The sequence below is a fragment of the Cervus canadensis genome, chromosome 12 (assembly GCF_019320065.1).
Source record: "Cervus canadensis isolate Bull #8, Minnesota chromosome 12, ASM1932006v1, whole genome shotgun sequence".
NCBI classification, from domain to species: domain Eukaryota; kingdom Metazoa; phylum Chordata; class Mammalia; order Artiodactyla; family Cervidae; genus Cervus; species Cervus canadensis.
In genome coordinates this window covers 61,563,990-61,586,615 of record NC_057397.1, presented here as the reverse complement: position 1 = coordinate 61,586,615, position 22,626 = coordinate 61,563,990, and the positions used below count along the sequence as shown (strand labels likewise).

At 34.5% G+C, this 22,626-nt stretch overlaps 1 protein-coding gene across 14 annotated transcripts in view; it reads left to right on the top strand.

Moving 5' to 3' along the window:
* VPS13B (vacuolar protein sorting 13 homolog B) overlaps positions 1-22,626 on the top strand; it is a 774,030-nt gene that overhangs the window by 228,832 nt on the left and 522,572 nt on the right. The gene's annotated exons all lie outside the window — the stretch shown is intronic.

The following is a 22,626-nucleotide window of genomic DNA, read 5'->3' as shown; positions in this document are numbered from 1 at the left end:
TGAATATAGGTCTTCTAATTGTATAATATTTTTCCACTGTCTCAGGGTATTTATCATTGTGTCTTTTATTCTTAGCATCCATATTGTAAACGTTGTACCACCCAGCCTTATACATTCTCAACTTTGAGAATCTCCTTGTTTACTTCATATTTATTGTTGTTTAGTCACTCAGTTGTGTCCAGCTCCTTGTGGCCCCACGGACTGTAGCCTGCCAGGCTCCTCTGTCCATGGGATTTCCCAAGTAAGAATACTGGAGTGGGTTCCCATTTATTTGTGTAGGGGATCTTCCCAGCCCAGGGATTGAACCGCTGTATCCTGCATTGGTAGGTGGATTCTCTACATCTTAGTCACTCGGGAAGCACTGACTTCCTCTTAAATACTATCAAAAGAGCCACACTTCCATGATGTCACAGGAATGCTTTGTCTTTGAAGTCTTAGCAACTCCATTTGCTCTTTTTCTTCTTCCCCCTTGATCACTTTCTCTACTTGACTGGCGCTGATTCCAAAAAGCTCCTATGGGAGTTCAGTGCAGCCTACCTTCTGAATTCATTGCTACTTTTCACAGGAACCAGTTGGTGGCATTTCTCTTACTTACATTTGTATAGATAAATAGAGAGACTAGATTCTTCTTCACTTCCTTCAGAAGTAGAAGCGCATGGTGAGTGTAAGTCATGTATGTAAAATATTTTAAAATAGGTTCTCAACATTTTTTCTTTTCTTTTTTTAAATATAAACTTTAGCTCTTCTTTATATGCTATATTTTGCCTATGATTTATAGCAGTTTCTGCATGTTAAAAAGTTCTTTCTTAGTCTTTGTTAATCTGATACTAATGTATAAATAAATTTTCGAGTGCCTGCTATTTAGGAATATAAAATGATTACAAAATACTATCAGCTTAGGATCAAAGGGAACTTACAGGACCATCATTCCAATTTCTGAGTCAGTGTTAGTCAGTCTTTTTGATATGTCCGTCTTTTTCTCTGTGCTTCAGATCTCTTGGCCTTCTTTAAATTTCTCAGTGGTGATTATGATTTTGCATATTCTGTTTTTTTCTGTCTGGCATTCTTAGAATTGTCCTTACCTCCTTAACTTATACCTCTTCGAATTTCAGCTTAGTGTTGCAGTCTTAGCTCACCTACTGTATCTTCAGGTAAGCCCAAAGGCTGCTTTTTCCCTTCTCGCTTTCCCAGTTTGATTAAGTATTTGTGTTACATTCATTTTCATAATTCACTGTGCACTTCTTTCATAGCACGTAATGACAGTAGTATTTATGTATCTGTGTGACTTGAGTGCTGTCTGTCTTCACCTTTTGACAGTGAATTCTGAGAGGACACAGTTACTCACTGACTACTTACCATTTTATCTCCAGTACCTAAAATTTCCTGACATATAGGGAATTCTTAGAAAATCATTTATTGAGTGAATGAATAAATGGATGTTTATGACAGATATTCAAGGATACGAATGTATTTGACAGATAAATAGTAAATTCTTAATGTAATACGTGCTAACCATCTACCCTCTTCTCTCCCTGTTTCTTCCTCTTTCTCCTTCTCCAGACACACACCCACACACCCATACCCACACACGCACCCATTATCTTTCTTTGTTAAACCGATATGATTAGTATTAGGTCCTCAGTTTGTTGAACTGAAACTTCCATTTCTTAGTCTTATAAGTGACTTGAAAGAATGTATGTGTGTATGTATGTGCACACATACGTGTGCTCAGTGGTGTCTGACTCTTTGCGACCCATTTGACTATAGCCTGCCTGACAGGTTCCTCTGTCCATGGAATTTTCCAGGCAAGAATACTGGAGCAGAGGAATCGGGTGGGGAGGGAGGTAGGAGGGGGGATCGGGATGGGGAATACATGTAAATCCATGGCTGATTCATGTCAATGTATGACAAAAACCACTACAATATTGTAAAGTAATTAGCCTCCAACTAATAAAAATAAATGAAAAAAATAAATAAATGAAAGTACCTTAAAAAAAAAAAAAAGAATACCAGAGCGGGTTGCCATTTGCTTCTTCAGGGGATCATCCCGACCCAGGTGTCAAACCTGTGTCTCTTGCATCTTTTGCATTGGCAGGCGGATTCTTTACCACTGAGCCACCTGGGAATCAACTCTAAATATATCTGACAAAACTTAATATGTTATGTTTCATTGGCATTTATGTATGATTGTACCTTTTCCATTGAAACCTTCATCTCTCTTGGCCCTCAGGAGCTATGTATAACACCTGATATCTTTTACTTTTTTTGTACATACTGTGAATGGTGACAATGACTCTCTTTATTCTGGACTAGCTTTTAAAGGATATTTGTATAGTGAACAGTATTGGGAGATAGATCCAGTGTCCCTCTGGAGCCAGTGGAGTGCCTGCTTACTGCCCATTATAAAAGATCTGGTTCCTCAACACAGGGTTCATTTCTCCTTTTTTTAATTTGAAGTACTGTTGATTTGCAGTGTTGAATTAGTTTCAGGTATAGAATTCATTTCTTATAATTCATTCCACTGCATGTGCAGTCATCAGCCTGGATACATCTTTGTTGTTTCTCTGTGAAACTTGAGGGCAAAAGGAACTGATATAAATACGTATGTTGATACTCATGCTGCTTGCTGGGCCATGAGTAATACAGTCCTTTGTCTGACTTAGGAGTCTCCTGTCTTCTACATCATTCATTATAGCTCACAATTCTTGACACTAGCACAGTATAGTCTGTTGGTTCTCCTTATTGAGCCATCTTCATTTCCTTCCTCAAATGTGTTTCTTTCCTTTGTATCTTAAGTATATGTTGTTTCTGATAGTGTGACCAGTCCTCTTCTGTTTGTTTGATTTATTCAACAGTGTGTATGTATGTATGTATGTGTGTGTTTGTGTGTTTAGCAAGCAACCCTATGTGTATATCTCTGTGTCCATTTATTTTCTCTTGAGAGCCAAACTCCAAATTTTAACCACCTCTTGACCATTGCTCAGTGGATATTTTACTGTTGCCTAACATGTTTAAAGCAAAACTCAGTGTTTTGCTTTAAACTCAGTTTCCCTCATCCCACTTGATACGCCATCATTCAATTTCAGTTAATGGTACTGCTTACCTCTTAATGGTGAAAATTTTAGCACTAGGTTAATTGCACCTTCTTTCTCCCCTGTGTATGGTAGATGTTCCACAAAACTTTTTTTTTTTTAAACTGAATAGTCCAGGATAAACAGAATAAATTTATTTTAGTCACTTCCCATGTGATTTGCCTTCATACATCCATGACATGTTTGAAAAAGTCTCTTTTAAAATTTAATACAATCCTTCACATAGCACAAATTATGGTGTATTTTCTAGATATATATAATGAACTTCTATTTAGTTACTATTTGTCTTGAGCTTTTGTGCCTCTGGAAATTAGAGTTTTTCACACAAGCTACTGTTAAGACACTGTTCTGTATTTTGTAGTCTTAATAAATTTATAAATTTACATGCAGAATGTTACATTTATTCCTAGAAAATTTCATCTAATTGATTTTGTTCACCGTTAAGGAAGATGATAATCTTAGACTGTAGTTACTTGTGCAAGTAAGATGAACATGCTGTATTTGCTTTTGACATATAAAACTCAAAACAACTATTTCTTTCTAATACTAGAAAAATAGAATTAAATATTTTTGAGGATATATAAAAATCATTTAAAACAACTGTACCTCTGAAAATATCATTTAATTTATAAGATGGTTTAAGCTGAACTTTCTGTTCCCTGGTTTTAATCAGTTTAAGAAATTGTTTTAACATTACTAGATTGGACTGTATTAAAAGTTATTTTATATTTTAACCATAAAATATGTACTTTTGATTGTAGTTTTTGGGAAGGACAGTCACAATTCTGTTCTCTGGAAACTCATATTTAAATTGGTAAGATAATTCTTTCCTGATTAAAATATACCAGCAACCACACACACTCTTCTTTCACCATTTTTAGTTGGTTGGTTAGGATATGGATTGTTAAGTAATCTTGAAAATGAAGACAATATATTTTGGATTATAAATTTTAATTTGGGGAAAATTTTTGTTGTTGTTCAAAAAAATTCTTCTTATAATGTAGAATTAGGTAAATTGCCTTGAAGTTATGTTTTTAGTATTTTTGACAGGATACATGAGTCAGAATGCTTATATATTGTAGCAATTAAAGACAATTCACATTTGCGGTTTGGGCATAAACGTGTAAAAATTATACCCATCTATCTTGTTACATTTCCTCTCTGCTCCCCAAGGACTATACTATGTACTTTATCTGTGATTGCTGCCAGTTTTCTATCATGTTCCCACTGGGCTTCTGGTGCAAAAAATCTTATCCTCTTGATGACAGAGCTTGCCTGAATGATTTCATGCTCCTAGCATTTTTGTTCACGGGAATTAGGGGCAAAATGTAACTACAGCTGAACAGAGCATCTATTTTTGTAATTTTGGAGTTTAGGCTCTGTTATTGGAACTAAATGAAGAGATGCAGGTGTTCTCCAGTCCAAGCCCTTTGGGAGTTTTGATGGTAGATGCTTGAAAAGAAAATGCATGTGTTTCCAGAGTCAAACAGCAGCTGTGAGACAAGGATTTATGTTTTTCTCAGAACTTTGGGATTTCAAAATGTTACATTTAATCACAAGCACAGAAAGGGGAGCAAATGTTAAAGATGTTACACATAAAAGTAAGTTTACTGATTTCTTTACCATATGAACTATTTGTGGGACTATAGGAGCACAGTGATTTTTAATCAGAATATAAACAATTTCTAAAGGATTGTGATAGTTACCAGGACATAGCCTTTTGAGAATGCTGCATTTGTAGCACAGAGAATTTTTTATCCTACTAAGGATTATGCTGTGGTTTTTTGTGTGTGTGTGTTTTTTTTTTTGTTTTCATTTAGACAGATACACACACATATACAATGAAAGATTTGGTAAAATTTTTGCCAAATGCGTTTTCATTATAACTTTTGGGGCAAAAGTTTAAAAAAACATTTTATATTAACACAGCCCAAGGTTTTTAAGTATAAGAAAAAAAATTATATCTAGCATAGTAATTAAGGGAATTTTGCACATATTTAAAGCATACGTTTATCTGTATTAAAGCAGATATACATTTAAAATGGTTTTTTTTCTGTTTCAAATCATGAAGTTTGTCTTATGGTTGATTATCTTTAGTTAAGGAAAACTCTCCCATATTTCTTTGCTATTCTCATATTTTATGTTTTTTCTTAAGTAAAATTATTCACTCATTCAACAAAATTTTTGCAAGTTTTCTGTGTATAGAAATAAAATGGTACATCAAAATCTCTACTGTAAAGAAATTTTTGGTATATTGAGAAGATAGGCATATAAACACCAAGACTAAATCAATGAATAAATGAATGAATGACTTACTAAAATAGCTTATATTTTGAGTGCAGCTTTACTCATTGTAAGCTATATTATTTTGAGCAAGTTAAACTCGAGTATTGGTTTCTCATCTGTAAAATGAGTGTATTTTTATCTGATTGTTTGGTATGTACATTAAATTAAACACTCTGTCTTCAAGTCCATTGTAATAGTAAAACATAATGCAAACTCTTAAGTATTAACTTTATTCTGACCAAAGTAGTAATCTTTGTTAATCATTATTTTTATTCAAGGCTCATGGTTTTTCTCTCGAATCCTTTTCTTTCCTATCATGTTCTTTGTATGTCAGCTGATCCCTGTCCACTTTAAATTTTCCTCTAAGTTAACTGTGTAAACCTGTGGTTCTGAAGCTACGAGCAAATCCTTTACCTAGTCCCAGGATTCTACCTTCTTCCAGTTTGAAATGTCTGCTGGATGGCATAATGGTAGGAGTCAGAAATAGTTCAGAAGCAACAGGAAATTACTTTGCTTGTTTCTTTGAAAGGTCCCATATTCTGGAAGAAAGCCAGTGCAAGGAATCTCTTGAGCCTTGTGGGTGACCAGTTGTTTTCCTTATTTATAGCACAAATTCAAAATTTTGTATTTTTTTACTGCTGTGTAGTAAAAAGAAACTGGTATTCTGAGTAAGTGATAGCTTCATTTGTAAGTAGTAAATTATTATATAAGAAATATTTTACATTGTAATGAGCTTTAAGTGAACTTCAACATAAAATATATAATGTTCTGTGTATTTTCATATGGATCAAAAAGCTAACATTATTACTTCAGTGTATTTTTATATTTTAGATAACGATGTCTTCAAAACGAGATTTTATTTTTACATTTTCTGTTTAGATTTTGAAGTTAGTTGTCATATTGGTCAAATGAGATGTAGAAGCCTTAATGAGCCACTAGGAGTTGATTTATGAAACAGGAGTAAATTTCCCATCAGTTTTTGCTACTTGCTTCTTCCCTTAATTGTTGTATCCCTTCTAGAAGAAACTTGATTCCACAGATAGCTTTTGCATCTGTTCTGTCAGCACAATATTCACAGCAATCATCCTTACACAATTAATTCATTTCGTAAATAAATGATGAAAGTTAGTTGTCCATTAATGTGTAAGAATTTAAGCACTTTTCTAAGATTGTTTTATTTTAATTTCAGCTTCTTCTAACTTCTGTCCTTACTCCTCCTTCCCTTTCTTCTCTCTCTCTCCTCTCCCTTCCTAATTAATAACCCCTTTCTAAGCAGCACCAGGGCACTTTGACCATATCACAGGGCAAACAGTCATAACTCTTTATAGGATTCTTTCCGCATGAAACTGGTCAGGATTGTAACAAGTACATGATAAATATTTGGTAAATAACAGGCCTGTCCTAAGGAAATGATTTTTGCCTTTTGATATAACCTTTTTGTCTACAGATCCACATCATTTTATTTCTAAATTGATCTGTGGGGGGAAAATGTAGTCTGGTTTCAGCCTGTTGGAGAATGTTTTTAAAAAGTGAAATCTTGCCTCTCATATATATATAGAGAGAGACATAAAATGGACAAATGTTAAAGATTATTATTTCATATAGGTATAAAATGAATGAATTTTAAAGATTATTAACATCATTGTCAATGAGAGAACCAGTCAGGTGTTACAACTAGATCAAAGGAGAGTTTTTTAAAAAGACATTTCTAGATCAGTAATACTGTAATAAATTTGGAAATGCACAGAAAACAGGCTCCTTCTGCAGTGAGGAAGGGAAGTCATTTGTATTTCTACCTGACAAAATTTATTTGCGTCTATAGTGAATAATTCTTTTGCATTGTTGTCAGTTATCTACCATTTAGAGATTTGTAAGAGAACTCAAAGGCAGTGATAGGTACAGAGTCCCTCTAGAATCAGACTCAGATAACCTCTGAAGGTGTACTCTGAACAATGCAGAGCTCTTCATTGAAACACAGTTTTTTCCCTATAAGCCCTATGGAATTCCAGATGGCTAGGCTATTTTTAGCTGAGATGGTTTAAATATAGAGGCAGGTCAGAGTAATTTTGTGAAGCAAATATTTGGTATATGGAAGAAAAATTAAAGGAAAATAATACCACCGGCAGAGGGCAGTGATGAAGTTAACAGTTTCCTCTCATCAAAAGATACATTGATTGTTGAAGAATTCTGGGCTAATTCTGTAGACCTTAATTTGAATTTAACTTTTGAAATCTTGTCATATTAAGTTCCCTTCAACCAGGTGCTTGGTTAGTATCTGCAATGAAAAAGGTCTTATGTTTATTTATTTTGTTAATATATAAGATATCCTGACCTGGTTTTAAAGTAAATAATGTGTTCTAACTTATTAAAAGGCTTTCCTGGTGAAAGTGTTCATCCAACAAAAATTTGAATACTTCTCTCTATCGCGTACTGCTTTAAGTATTGAGAAAGATGATTTCACACACACACACACACACACACACACACACACACACACACACACACACACACACACGAAAGAGGAGTTGTTGAACCTCACAGAAGTAACCTTTGCTTGATTATGACATTTTTATTTTAGCAGATAATTGTGTTTTTTCTTAGAGAATTAAATGTTTTATATAGTGTTATCTAAATTATAAGAAGCCTTTCTTCAAATGTGAAAATTACATCTTATCTGATATTTTCCACTGAAGAGATGGAATTCTGAAATACTGTGAAAGTATTTTTAAGAATATAGTAGACTTGTGCAGAACTCAGTTATAGTTAAATAGCAATAAAGAAAAGAAAAAATGCATCACAGGAAGATGGCAAGTACTTAAATTAAAATGTGGTGGGACTATTAATTTGTGCAAAATTTCCAGAAATCAATTTAGCAAAACTTATTAAGGACTTTAAAAGTGGTTATCAGTCATAATTCTACTTTAAAGACTATATCATTAATGAGTAATCCCAGATGCACTTAAAGACTTGTATTTAAAAATGTAAGCGTAATCATATCAGCTTACTTATAATAATCACAAATTTTCCTTGCTATCCAATAGTAGGGAAATTATAAAGATAAATTTAAAGAAGAGCATCTTTGAAATCAAGCAATAGAAAATGTATATCATAGAAAAATGTTTATAATAAAAGCTTATGTGGAAAAATGTTAAACCTACATATAATAAAATTTGAGTTTTAAAAAATTTCTCTTAACATAATGTATGTACATATATATTTACATATATTAGATAAATTAATTTTTAATAATGATTATCAGTGTTTGATGGGATTGTGAGTCATTTCCCATTAATATTTATATTCATAGGAAGAGTGTTTAGTATTTTCTGCAAATGGTATGCTTAAATATTTCTTTTTTAAAATGCTTATTTTCAACTATTTTATGGATTATTATGGTTATCTTGCTCACAAATAAGCATTCTTGCACATTAATTCATATATAATCTTTTATATTTAAGTAGAATTTTACTTTGAAAACAACATGTGTGTCCTAAAATCCAGAGTTTACAGCTTAGTTTTTATAGATACTTCAGGGGGTGTTAGTGTATAGCTGAATAAAATAGCAGATTTTAAGAGGGCATAATTTCCATTTCTCCTTAAATAGTTTCAGTCTTATGATTAAAATGTTTAAAATGATTTTATTTTCCTGTAACTTGTTTTGTATTTATAAAGTGTCTTCCTGTTCAGCTATCTGGGATCATTATACACAAAAACGCTTCAGTGAAATTTGATTTAAATGTGCACTTATGACTTAGCTCTTTGAATATTTGAATGATTAGGATATTTGAATACACATGTGAATATTTGAATATATAAGATCAAAGAATTGTCATAGTTAAAATTCAAGGCCTACTCAATAAATTTCTTCTTAAACTCACAGTGAAGTTGAAATACTCTTTTAAGTTTTTAGTGAAAACTAGTAGAAATAAGTACTCTAAAAATAGTACTTTAATGGAGGAATAAATAAAAAAATCTTCATATCTATAATTGTTCTGTTTCAGGTAAAAGTAGACTTATGCAGATAGAATACTAAAAAGATACTTTTAGAGAGACAGTTAAAGATATTCACTGGCATTTCAAGGATATTAGAGGTTGATAACAATGTTTCTTTTTGTTGTTTTACTGTCATTTCCAAATAGTTTATGTTATTCTTCATTCAAGCATTATTTATGATTATTAGACATGATTAAGTTTACTTCTGGGCTTCCCAGGTGGCTCAGTGTTAAAAGAATTCACCTGCCACTGCAAGGAATGCATAAGAGGTGGGTTTTAATCCCTGGGTCGAGAAGATTCTCTGGAATAGGAAATGGCAAACCACTCCACTATTCTTGCCTGGGAAATCCCATAGACAGAGGAGCCTGGTGAGCTACAGTCCATGGGGTTGCAGAGTCAGACACGACTGGTAATTTTCTGAAGTTATGAGTTCTAATTGATGAAAGGCAGATAGAGCTTGGTGAACTGTCTTTGGGGAAAAGGGGAATTGATGGGCCTGAAACTTTCTAGTATGGTAATAAGCAGTCACTGAATGGAGAGGAAAGAGGGAAGGAAGAGTAGACAACAGTAAACAAGCAGTTATTAGGTAAGAGTTTAAAAAAATTGATTTTATATTCTTAAATCATTAATTATCAGTTATCCTAAAATAAGATTTTGTTATAATCAGTAATGCAGGGTAGAAGAATACATTTTTTTAAAATATATTTTATTTTTAAAAATATATATATATTTTATGAAGTATAGTTGACTTACAGTGTTTGAGGTGCACAACAAGGTGATTCGGTTATACATAGATTATTTTTGAAATGATTTTCCGTCATAGTTTATTACAAGATACTGCCTGTTTATTACAAGTCATAGTTTATTACAAGATACCCTATGCTATAGAGTAAACCTTTGTTGCTTGTTGCATATCTGTTTTTTAACTTGAAATGTAGCATTCTATTTATACTAAATCAAGCAAGTGGGATCAAAATGTAATATTTTTTAGTTAGGCAAACATTTATAAGTTTTCTGAAATATACATATTATACATATTTATTTATAAGTTTTTGTACTACACTTGATAAAGGATTGAGAAAGAACAACAACAACAAAAAGAGATGGAGAAATTGGAGAACATAAGCTAAATGAAATGGGAGCACTGAAAATGAAATAGAAAAAGTGAAACAAACTAGATAAAAGATTTTTTTTTTTTTTAAACATGACTGCTCATTAGAAACATATCTGGAGCTCTGGAAGAGAAAAAAAAGCAATACCTGAGCATTTGTAGAAGAATACATATGTTTTAATGAGGAGAGATTTTCCAGGTAATTTCTAGTCCAGAAGAAAAGCATAAAGCAAGCCTGTCATGTAGATGGTCAGATGTCATCAGAGTCAAGCAGCTGGGGAGTGGAAGAGGCAAAGGTGACTCTTCTTGTCTGGTGTTCTCTGTATTATATAATTTAAATAATCAGGTATGCATGTACTTTGTGCACAAAACTTGGGATCCAAAGTTGAAAAAACTCTTTTACTTTTTATTGAGCTTATACTTCATGAGGGACACTTACAGGTAAGCAGTTAATTAAAAGGTGATTTAAACATTGCCATAAAAGAAGGCGTAGCAAGGGAAACCGTTTACCTATGCCTGGAGCTTAGGAAAGCTTTCATGGAATCAGTCATGTGCAAGGTGAGACATTAATTATGAGCTGGAGGAGAAAAAAAAATGGGTCAGGTTTGGGGAAACTGCAGTTAAGTTCTGTGTCAGCTTGAAATGGAAGGGGGAGCGTGATAAGAATTAATGCCTGTTGAGATCAGCAAGCTACCTCAGGTTATGAAAAACCTTGGAAGTCATTGTAAAGATTTTGGATTGAGGGCCATATGGAGCATTTGAAAGTTTTTATCATCATCTTTATGCTTTAGAAATCAACATAGGTAGTAGTATGGATGATGGTAAAAGACAGGAAGCAGGGACAGTAAGAGAATGTTGCAGTGAAAAAACTGATACTGTCAATAGAAAATCACAAATTTATGGGATTGTAATGTGTTGGAATCAGCAGGAGTTGATGGATCATTGAATATGATCGCCAAGGGAAAGGGTATAGTAGGCCAGTATCCCATGTCTGGTTTAAAAAGCTGGAGAGCTCGGTACATGGTACAGTGCCCGTTGCTAAGATGAGGTCCAAAGGAATGAGAATCAGATCTGTTTTTTGATGATAGAGACATTTGGTCTGCAGGGCAGGAGATGTAAGAGACCCAGGTTCAATCCTTGGGTTGGGAAGATTGATCCCTGGGGTAGGAAATGGTAACCTACTCCAGTATTCTTGTCTGGAGAATTCCATGGACAGCAGAACCTGACAGACTACAGTCCTTGCATTCGCAAAGAGGCAGACACTACTGAGTGAATAACACATGCGCACACGCGCGCGCACACACACACACAGACATTTGGTATTTATAGTAATATTTTTCTGGTTCTTCTCATGCACCAGGTATTTCAGTAAGCATTTTAAGTAGAACCAAAGCAGTCCATCTCTAGAACTCATACACTTACCCATTACACCAAGAGCAAAGAGTAGGGAAGAATGCAGATCCCCCAAAATTGATTAGTCAGCTCATTTCATTCTGCTTAATTTCATGTATTGGCTGATAGCTGCATGCATGAAACTGCTAAAGGGTGGTATAAAAATGTATTCAATACTAGTCCCCATTGAGTAATATACCCATATAGCTAATTCTAGAAAACAAGCTTAACAGATACTATAACTGATTGGGAGAAAACTACATCTGTCTGAAAATAGATGGCAGAGATTAATTTGAATGGGAAGGGAGGATTGGATGATAATAGGAAAGTTTTTTCAAGTAAGGATAGATACTGAAACCTGTAATAATAGAAGATTACATGTGAGTTGAAAATTCTTACTGTTTAAACATTGCAAATACTTTCAGTTTCTGACGTTGTTTTACTTTAAATGTTTGGTCATTATTATGAGTCGGCTTCCCCAGTGGCTCAGGGATAGAGAATCTGCCTGCCAGTGTAGGAGATGTGGGTTTGATGCTTGGGTCGGGAAGATCCCCTGGAAAAGGTAATGGCAACCCACTCCAGTATTCTTGCCTAGAAAACCCTGTGGACAGAGGAGCCTGGCAGGCTACAGTTCATGGGGGTCACAAAAAGAGACGGACATGACTTAGTGATGGAACGACAATTTTTATGAGTGCAAGTCCATATTTTTATAAAGTATAAAAGTATATTTTTGTTAAAGTTTAATTATTTAAAAGTGTATGGTATATATTTATGGTAATGGAGTTTTTCTTCTAAAGTGTTTCAGTATATTCAGATAACTATAATCAAAATTGTATTTAAGATTTTCAAATTTTACAGTGTGATTATACAACATAAAATATTTGTAATACTTGCTATTACTGCTTTTGTTTTCTAAGACACTTTTTAAAAATTGAATATTTGGATCATTAGATTGTATTTAGCTTATATGGCCTTGCTTGAAGTTAATTGTTAATATTAAGTAGAACTTGACTCTTAGTTTTGGAAAAAAAGTAGCAGAAGTTAATAAATATTTTAATTGTATGCATTGTTAACAAGCCATAGCATTAGTAAGCCTCAGTCAGCCTCTGAAAGGGATGACTTAACACAACTGTTGATGCATTTGGAGTGAAACATCTTTATCAAGTTAATACTAGAAGCAGTCATACCCTACTTGAATTACTCATTTATAATAGCTGAACAGCAGCCTGCATGTGGACTTTGAAATCCTGGGAAAATAAGATGCCTGCATATATCCAAATGTTGAAAGCTTAACTCTCAGCAGCTGGAAAATGTTGCGTTCCGTGGTCATCTGCTAGGTTTTTGGTTTTCAGGGAGATGTGATCAGTGTAGTTACTGACCAGCTTTATTTATTACTTTTAATGATGATAGCCTCTGATGTCAACCTCTGAAGTTTGTAACTTAAAAGATTGTGTTTAAATACAGTGTATTTAAAATTTACAGAAATCTAACACATAGATGATTTTACTTTGCTCAAGCTTATCACATATACTCCTATTACTAAGTATGTTAAATATTTTAGATGACATGATAGATATTACTTGTCTACTTTAAATGAAGCCTACAGTGTTTTTGTCTCCATGATTCACAAAATATGCTCAACGTATTGCTGTTCTGGTTAAGTTTTATATATTAGATCTATTCATGTGCAAAATTTTTATATTTCCTAAAATGCAGGTTGTGGTTCTATTTTAAATCAAACGACTTATAAACAAAGCAGCTAACTATTTGTACTTCTTATTTGTCATCTTTTTACTACCATCTGATGTCTAGTCAGGAAAAGAATTTTAGAAAACATGAAATGATAAAGGATAGGCTAAGACAAGTTTGTTTTATGAAGGAAGAAATGGATCTGTAACTTTGAAGCTGTTACTTGCATTTTAACTGTGGAACCATATCTTTGTATAAATCACATGATATCACTTTGATTGTGTCTTAATCCATTACGTGATTGCAACACCAGGCACTGAATAGTTTTCTGTGGATTGTCCACTATATAGAGACATCCCTTTAAAGAGGTCATCGTTCATGTCATAAACCAACTGTATTTGCTAATTAACATTATTTTTATTATTTATTTCAGGATTTTAGACAGAGGACAGTAAAATTATTATTCTTACAAACTTAGCATGTTATGACAGTATCAAACAGATGGAAGTAAAATTAAGGAAGGTACCATGTGACTGGCTAATAAGCTATAGATAATATTGATGTTGCCATGTTTGACAAGTTTCTTTTTTTAAGTTGGTCTGTTAAAAATATTTCTCACCCTTAAAAAGTGTTTATATAAGATATCATCCTCATTGACTAACAATTGATGAACCTATATTTACAGGTATTATGCCAGTGACATAATGAGAAAATTTTACACATACTCATAGTAAATATCATTATATTGATATTTTAAAAAAATCAATCTGTAGTTAACATGAGCTAAGTAGTTGGCTTTGCTTTTTTTATTTTAATTCATTAATTTTTGGCTGTGGTCATCGTTGCTGCAGGGTAGCTTTCTCTAGTCGTGGGGAGGAGGGCCTCCTATCCGTTGTGGTTAGCAGGTTTCTTATTGCTGTGACTTCTCTTGTTGCAGAGCACGGGCTCTAGAACTGCTTGGGCTTTAGTAGTTGCAGCCCACGAACTTAGTTGCTCCATGGCATGTGGGATCTTCCCAGGCCAGGGATCTGAACCCATGTCCCTTGCATTGGCAGGCGGATTCTTAACCACTGGACCACCAGGGAGCTCTTGCTTTGCTCTGTTTTAAGACATGCTTCTGTAACTGTATCCTACTTGTCTGGAAGGAGCACATGCCTCAAAGAAAAGTTTCATCTACAAAATCAGTGTTGTATGTTTTCCTGAATCTTTGAATCTTCTTTTTAAACCTATCTTGATATCTTTCTCGGTGGCTGTTTTTTATTTAGAACCCTTTTAACCAATCTGTATTTGTGTGCATATGTGTGTTTAGCCAAAGGTGAGCAGTTATTTGTTTTTTGTGTGTGTGTATGTTTTTTGCTTTTGACACACTGCACAGCATGAGGGATCTTAGTTCCCTGACTAGGGATCAGACCTGTACTCCCTGCATTGGAAGTGCAGAATCTTAATCATTGGACCACCGGGAAAGTTCCAGGAGGGAGCAGTTTGGCAATGCTGCCCCCAGCATATCAGTTCATATACTGTTGTTTGTTTCCTATGCCTTTCTCTTATCTCCAGTTCTGAAGTAGTTCTTGGGCTCTATCTTTGGTAATACTTAAGTGTATAACACATGCAGCATTAATTTGTTCTTTGATAAATAATAGGTTGCTTATTCTAAATAATTTTGTGTCAACATTTGAAAAATAACCTGTCAGTTTAGGAAAAAAAACTTCTAAGCAAAGTGTTGGTTGTAGAGTAAATACTGAAATAGTATGCAACTGGAGCATGGTAAGGTTGCTGTGTGGGTTGTCTTCTGTATTCTAAAAAACAAAACAAAAACACTCTTTGAAATCTATTTAGATCTTCCTTGACTCAATGAGTGGTAGCTTGAATTTGTTGCTATACCCCCTGATCGGTCTGTGACCAACTGTAATATTTGTTTGGCTAAGAATACAGTATAGGTTTCCAGATCATTATTGGTTTGTTTCTACCAGTCTTGTTAATTACAAAAGGGCTTTTGCTGGGAAATATGATGGAGTCTCTTCTGTGTTTTCTTACTTATATTCCTTTTACTTTACTTACCTATTTAAGAGAGATTGCCTGTGTTATTCTAGAGCTAGGTTCCAGTCTCAGCTGTGTCTTTATTGGGTGTTTATCACTCATGCAGGGCCTTCTAGATTTTTTTTCTACACTAAGACTGCTATCCAGTCATCATTTGGGGGTTTCAAGATAATGAATTTTCTGTCTATTACTAGACTCACTTGGCCATTACTTTATTCTCTACAGCTGGGTTACTAGGGCAGTCTCTAGTAATCTGTAGTAATCCATAGGACTTCAGATTATCATATCAATATTGATATTTTAATGCTGAATACCAGTAAAATATGCTAATTAACATTATCAAAAGGTCTGTCTTTGTTGTTTGAAACCAGTTGAGAAAGAGAAGACATAAAGCATCATTATTTTGCAAAATCGATGCTAGAGACCGTGGCCCCCAATTTCTAACAAGGTGCAGATTACCCCATAATTCATACTATGTTTTAACTTTATAACTACATGTTTTTTCCTATAGTGATGCCACCATTTGAGGTGGCATTAAGAATGAAGCCTGTTTCAGGTAAAGGCTAGTGCATTCCAGGATCAGTGAATCCAAAAGCGAAATTCCAGTAGTAGTAGGATTTCGAAGCAGCTGCAGAATTCTGTGCAGAGCTCCACATGCCATGGATCTTTAGAGTGCTCGTTTCTTGTTTGCGACCACTTTAGTGCTGGGTGTGTCTCAGTGCCTGAAAAGAAATTTATACTACAGATGTCTCACTAAAGAGAGCTGCTTTCCCATTTATACTCAAATCTACTTATTTGTGGTCTGCCTGTAATTCTCTACAGCTTCTGAATAAATTTTGATGTTTCCATGATCCTAATTTATTAATTTATGACAACATAAATGATAGATTGTATAGTAGTTAAAAGTGTGGGCTTTGAAATCAGACTGATTCCTGACCCTGTTGCATACCATCTCTGTGACTGTGAGCAAGTTTTTGGATTCTTCAGTAACTTTGTTTTCTCATTGGTAATATGGAGATGATAGTAGTGTCCGTGTTACAGGGGTATGACAAGATTAAGTGATTTCATGTGGCGAAACTATTTTAGAGTAAGATTTGTCACATACGAACCTCAGTAGTTATCATTGTCATGTAAAAATTTGTGACTAGAATTCCCCAAACAGAAATAAACTAGTATTTATTTCCTAGTTAATCAGAAATTACTTTCCTGTGAAGGCATATTTAGGTATAAGAAAGAAAATTTTAATTAAGTTCAGGTTTTTTTTTTTTTTTTTTGTGGAATAAAACTTTATATCCTGTGCGTAAAATGAATTGATAGTATGTGTCTAGCATTAGATAATTCTAATCATATCTGTAAAGGTAACTCTTAAATTTATGCTGGTCCCTACTGTTTGGAGTACCAACATTTTCCCTGATCAGCAGATGAAGTTTTGGTTATCTGTGAAACATTTTCTCTTGAATAATTCACCAGCACATTATACTCAGCCCTTCCAAGTTAAATTCACCCTTTTACTCCAACTCTGCACCTTAACCAGTGAATGGTGGTATTACCAGTCCAGTCAGAAACCTAGTAATTGCCCTAAACTTTTCCCTTCCTTCCTTTCCCATGTTTCCTATTTGGGCAGTAATCAGTTTCTCAAGACTTTTCTATAAAACTTTTTTGTAAGACAGATCTGATCCTTTCCCTTCTTTTTAAAATACCCTTCAGTTGACTTTCTACTATCTTTCTGGATAAAGGACAGACTTCTTAGCCAAACATACAAATTTGTTCTTAGGTAATGTTTTCACTACACTGTGTGGAGCTGTTTTGAATTCCATGAACATGCCATTCTCCCTTACTGTCTTCATTTGTGGGTACAGTTTTCAGGACATAGGAAGCTCCTTGGTTTGCTCCTCTTACTCTACAGTTAAAGCATTACTACCATTAAAAATCCATTCCCAGGTTTACCTTCCGAGACAAGTCAGGTGCCCTTTCACGTTTGCTTTTCTCCACCCCCACATTCTGTAACCCCTTATGAAATTTCGTTAAACTATTTATCAAAAATTATGATGATTAATTTTTGTCAGCATTTTCCATTGAATTATAATAGCTCAAATACAAGGACTGTTTCTTAATATCCGTGAATGCTTAATGCTTAGTTTTAGGCAAATGGTTAGTGGTCAATAAAAGTTTGTTGAATTAATAACTGAATTTGAGAATAAAGTCCTTGGTAACATTTACATGGTAAACCTGTCTTTAATGGAAGATAATGAGAATTAATTCCTAGTAATTATTCTCAGGAGGCAAAAATGGACTGAACTCCATGCTTTTGCCCGTTTGACATTAGTCATTCTGTTAGTTTCTTTGTCTTATTTATTTACCACTTTGGCCGTAACTATTTGGTGTTACCATTTTTCTTGTTAATACTAGTCACTCTGTCAAAAAGTATCTTTCATCTACTTATAATTCATAACTTTAATGTTTATTTTTGTTTTATTAGATGACCAGAAGTACACATTTCCCTGATAGTTTACTTATTTATTATCATAAATGTGAAGTGGGTTCACTGAGCCTTTGTCAGACTAAGGGAGTCTGACAAATTGGTTAGGAGGACTTGCCCTTGGAGGGCATGAAACATGGATCTGTTATTCACAGGATCAGAAGTCAGAGAACTGTGTGGCCAGGGTAAATTTATGTCAGTTAGGGAGTTTTTCCTGAGAGTGGATAAGAGACTAAGAATCTGCATGCACGGAGGTCAGCACTACGGGGATAGGAGGTAAAAGTGATAGCTCAAGTGCCAGAAAGGCCAACATGGTAGGGGTTTATGTGTCTTAATTATTATTTCGGGGTATCTGGCTTTTAAGTGCAAGAAGAATGCTGTTTGAAGGAGACTGGATGTGAGTAGCAGTGAATTCCCATTAGAAGTTGTAAAGCGTATAAATAATGGAGCACCTGGACTCTGAAAGTGGGATACCATTTATGTTTATTGTACTGACACTACTAGGTACAAAACTATATATTTTTGAGTATGAATATGAATAACCTAGTTCAGCCTGCCCTTAACGAAAAGCTAGAGACTAATGTTGATACCTGTTGAGTGAACAAATCTGAGTGGTTTTCTGTGCCCTTGGTGGAACAAATTAAACTTTCACTGGTTGAGTGCTTATACCCACACGGTGTAGTGTGGGAGGATTATCAGCTAGTTTGTCTTATTGGCTTTTTGGCAGCAGAAAACTGTTAAACTGAGTTTTCCCATGGAAGAGGTATCTTTCTTGAAATCCCACAACTTTTACTAAAAAAAATTTATGAAGTGGGATGACAGTAAATTATTGAAGAATCATCAAAGCAAGTATGTTATTAATTGTCAATTTATTGACTTCATCCACTGAGCCATTTTAAAGAAAAGGGAGGGTGGGTTAGATTTCAAGCTACACTTTGAATGCTGTGTGAGGTCTGTCTGAGATATTTTGGTTAGGCTGTGATTAATTAACTCAATTAAACAAGTACATGAGTCAAAGTACACTCTCTTAAGGATCTGTCAAGTTGGTAATAATGGGTTCAGTACTGATAAAATTGTGAATCTAAATCTGATTAGCATTGAAAGGCACACACAAATTCACCTGTCACTATTCTTCTGTGATAAAAAAATGGCAATAATTTAGGGTTTCATGTACGTTTTCAGTATCTTTATATATGTATATACATACATATATATGTATCCTTATGTGTGTGTGTGTGTGTGTGTATGTTGTATATAGTAAAGAATCTGACTGTAATGCAAGAGACCCAGTTTTGATCCCTGGGTCGGGAAGATCCCCTGGAGAAGGGGGTGGCTACCCACTCCAGTATCTTGCCTGGAGAATCCCGTGGACAGAGGAACCTGGCTGGCTACAGTCTATGGGGTTGCGAAGAGTCGGACACGACTGAGTGACTTTCACATATGCTTATTCAACTTCAGACATAATGGGATTAAGCTCTAAACTTCCTTTTTAATTGTGTTTTAAAATATTAACTTTTCAGTTAGTTGTGTTCTTTTAAAAACTGTTACAGATCACTGTCCTTGGGCTTTGTAGCTTATGTAGTTAATATAATTTTACTGACAGGTGTAAAAACAAAGAGAGGTTTGAGACCTCCCTTCTTATTGTAAATACTCCTTCTCAAGAAAGAGGTGCTTTCAATATGATGATTGTTTTAAAATAGAAATGTTTTCCTTATCGTTAAAAAAAAGCTGCTTTCAGTTTGTGAAGAGGAAACTGTAATTCCCTAGCTAGAACTTTTTTTCTTCTTTGAAAAAAATCTCTGAATTTTGAGATAGTTCCTTTTGTTCTGTTTCCTAAGTATAATTTTGTTTTCATTAATTCTGAAAGCATCTGTGTGCTATCTCATTGATTATTAGTTTTGTGATTTTTCATAATTTAACATCTATGAAATTAGGAGTCCTTGTATAGTTAATGATAGCTGACAGTTGCTCATGGCCTGAGTTGAGGTCAAAGGCTGTCAGATAAATTATCTGCTTGCTTCTGCTGCCCATCTAAGGGCACTGCAACTTGTGAGAACCACAAGCTAAATTATCTGCTTGTGAATTTTCTGGACTTTCTTGATAGTGTGAGTCCATACTGCAAAATCTATGTGAATATCAGTTCATGGTTCAGATTCCCTAAGGTTTGTATTTGTCGGAGATCTTTTTGAAAATTGTCCCAGATCTGGCAGTTTACTAGTGCTGTACCTTGCAGGATTATTTAGTGAGCAGCCCTTGATCTGAAATTTAGTAAAAGGTCTAGAGAAGCTGGGCCATTCAATTATTATTTAACCAGTGGCATCCCATTCTTATTTTTGAGGTAAGAGATATTGGAGGATTTGTTTACTATTAATAAAGATTTGCAATAGGGCAAGAATTATTCAACTTATTCTTTTGAGTTTTGTCATGAATTTAGGTGTATGCACCAAAGTCCTCTCTCTAAAGTCCATAACTAGTAGAGGATGTCTGTTTCCTGTAGATTAATATATATTTCCAAACAACTATTTGTACTTTGTGTTAGAAACATAGGGGGTCCTTGGCAAACCTTAATTCACAGTTAACATTTTAAACCTTGACTTAAAAAAAAAATTCAAATAGTAAGCCAGTTCCATTGTATGCTTTCTCTAATTTACTACCTCTGCAAACTGAGCATTCTTTTTGTGAATTTTTATATTGGATGGGAGTAATATTTGCACCTCTATACTCAATAAAAATTTATTGTGAGTAGAAAGCATTTATACAGTGGTGGATTGATTTTCAGTTCATGATATACTGTATTGAATAGGAATACTGTGGAATTACCATTCTGTGAATAGTCAGTCTTTGAACACATACTGGGAAATATGGTAAATGAAAGAGGGAGACTGATAAACACATCCCACTAATAAAGTATAGCTGCTGTATGGTGCTGTTATTGAGCTATTCTTGTCCTACCCAGGTCTTACTTTAGAGCAGAGAAAATAGTAAGCATGTTTAAGTGATAGAATAAGGTATTTTAGTTCAATACAAGAAAACATTCTGCCATTGAGAATAACTTGTGTGAAAGTCTGCATGAGTAGAGGTGAATCTTATAATTAAGATGGTTTCAATTGTATTATTTTTAGGCCAAGGATATGGCAGCATAGTTAGCATCATTGTTAGGGGCAAAATGATAGTAGTGGTTCTCAGCACCGAAATCTCATGCTCCTTTTGATAACATGTATTTTCTGATGCCTCTTTACTATGTTGATATGAAATTCATAGTTAAGGTACATTTTTAAGCTGATAACTTATGGAGAAATCAATATAATGCCATAGTTGTAGGAATGGGAAAATAAGAGGAAAGTAATTTATTCAGTAGTTAAGAGTGTAACTAGACTAGAAAGCACGAAATGCTAAGGTTAAGACACTTAGCCTGCCACATGTGTTACATCAGCACAGTTATACACTTTGCTTGCCTGTATGTTGATAAATTGCTAGTGCAAATAGTCAATGGGATAGCCATGGGTGAAGTGACTTTTCTGAAATGGTAAACACTTCTTGGTCAAATTCTCAATGATTCATAATTTTTCTTCTGTATTCCTGATGGTTAAATTATTGGATCTTTCAGATTCATTAAAGTAGGTGTGAAAGCTACTGTATGTTTAAATGTAAAAGAGAGTCTAGGTTTAAATAATTATGACTAGATTTTTTCACTCACATGAATGTCAGGATACTTTAAAATTGTTATGGAATGTGAGATCATTCTTTGTTGTACAAGAGACTGTTTTGACTATTCAACAACTTTGATGTCTTGGTTGATGCCAAATGTCAGGTGGTGTCTCCTAATCATTGTGACAACCAGAAACATTAATTTCCAAAAATGCCCCTAGAGGATGTTTATTGTTGTTCAGTCACTAGGTGTGTCCAACTCTTTGTGACCCTGTGTGATATAGCATGCCAGGTCTCCCTGTCCTTCACCATCTCTGGGCATTTCCCCAAGTTCATGTCCATCGAATCCATGATGCCATCCAACCATCTCATCCTCTGTTGCCCTCTTCTCCTTCTGCCTTAATGTTTCCCAGCATCAGGCTCTTTTCCAATGATTTGGCTGTTAGCATCAGGTGGCCAAAGTATAAGAACTTCAGCTATCAGTCCTTCCAATAAATCTTCAGGGTTGATTTCCTTTAAGATTGACTGGTTTGATCTCCTTGCTGTCCAAGGGACTCTCCTCCAGCACCACAGTTCAGAAGCATCAATTCTTTGGCACTCTGCCTTCTTTATGGTCCAGCTCTCACATCTGTACATGAGTACTAGAAAAACCATAGCTTTGACTAGACAGACTTTCGTTGGCAAAGTGATGTCTTTGCTTTTTAATACACTGTCTGGGTTTGTCATAGCTTCCCTGCCAAGAAGCAAGCATCTTTTAATTTCATGACTGCAGTCACCTTCTGCAGTGATTTTAGAGCCCCAAAGGAAGAAATCTGTCACAACTTCCATCCTTTCCCCTTTTGTTTCCCTTGAAGTGGTGGGACTGGATTCTTTGATCTTAGTTTTTTTAATATTGAGTT